Source organism: Austrofundulus limnaeus, unplaced genomic scaffold (genome assembly GCF_001266775.1).
Source record: "Austrofundulus limnaeus strain Quisiro unplaced genomic scaffold, Austrofundulus_limnaeus-1.0 Scaffold24, whole genome shotgun sequence".
Classification (NCBI taxonomy): Eukaryota; Metazoa; Chordata; class Actinopteri; order Cyprinodontiformes; family Rivulidae; genus Austrofundulus; species Austrofundulus limnaeus.
The window spans coordinates 2,310,357-2,311,598 of NW_013952426.1; the positions used below are offsets into that span (position 1 = coordinate 2,310,357).

Consider the following 1,242-nt stretch of genomic DNA (forward strand, 5'->3'; position numbering starts at 1 on the left):
TTTTTTTTTTTTTTTACCAAAGAAATAACGTGTGCTCATTTTCTTCTTGATAGGAAACCCAAAAATCAAAAGAGATTTTCCTGAGAGATGGAAAAAAAAAGAAAATGAAAAAACTTCTGGCCTGTTTACTTATCCAAAAATGCCTCATTTCTGGGTGACTTATAACAGGGGTTCTCAAACATTTTGGGTCTGGGGACTCCTTATAAGGATAAAACATTTCCAGGGACACCTTCATAAACCACAAGCTTTTTGTTTGGTTTAGAATGTTTGTTTTATTTGTGCATCTTTCCTCATATGGATTTTGTAATAAAAACCAAATTAACAATTCCTTAAAAAAATTGAGGACCCCCAAGATATGGCTCATGGACCCCACTTTCAGAACCTCTGTCCTATAAAATGTTTACATGTGCAAATGGATGTGCAGCTAAACAACAAGAACAGAAATAGTGTGAGGGTCAATAGCAACACTCATGGTGATGATATCTTAGATTTGCAGTTAAAGAAGCTCGGGTGATGAAAAAAATGAATGTTTTTGATGACTAAAACCTATTCTAGCCCTTTCCTATTCTTTAAGGTGGATTTAAAAAACATTAAAGTTTTTATTTTACTTATTATAAACTTTTTCTCAGAATACTCCTGCATACTTTAAGAGGAAATATTTCTGAACACAAATCTTTCACGAAAAGAAAAGAAAAGGTGARGCAACTATGAGAAAAATCAATACCTCTGAGAAGGTGAGCGCGTTAAAAAGAGCAGAGGAAATARATGTGGCTTGAGTTGGACAAAGACAAAATGTTTCCAAGATGTAAAGAGGAGGGTGTGTCTGGCTCCTGCATTGCTGAGCTTCAGGTTAGGTGGCAGGGCCATTTGGCGAAGGCGCCGGTGCTAGACTTGATGGATGGGACAAACTGCAGGCTCTTCTCCCTTGTAACTTTAAAATCATTAAGCCTTTTACACGGCCATGCAGATTTTTATGGCCACCTCAGACAATCTGCAGGCGCTCATGTCTTTAGATCAGCAGGRTGGGAAAGGACGGAGGCAGAGGATGGCGCTGACGTCAGAACCTTTTTTTTCCAACGTGCTTCATCTCTCAGGAGATTGTTGATGTTTTTCAAACATCAAATTCATGGCAGATTATTAGATTTTTAATGGTCAAAGGGGCAATATCATGTAAAATCACCTTTTTTGAGTTTTATATCATGTTATAAAGTTATATTCTCATAAAAAAAACATGCCCAAAGC

At 36.9% G+C, this 1,242-nt stretch overlaps 1 protein-coding gene across 8 annotated transcripts in view; it reads left to right on the forward strand.

Annotated features, from left to right (window-relative positions):
- The window catches only part of rnf220a (ring finger protein 220a), a 182,240-nt gene that overhangs the window by 109,541 nt on the left and 71,457 nt on the right, over window positions 1–1,242 (forward strand). The window lies entirely within an intron of this gene.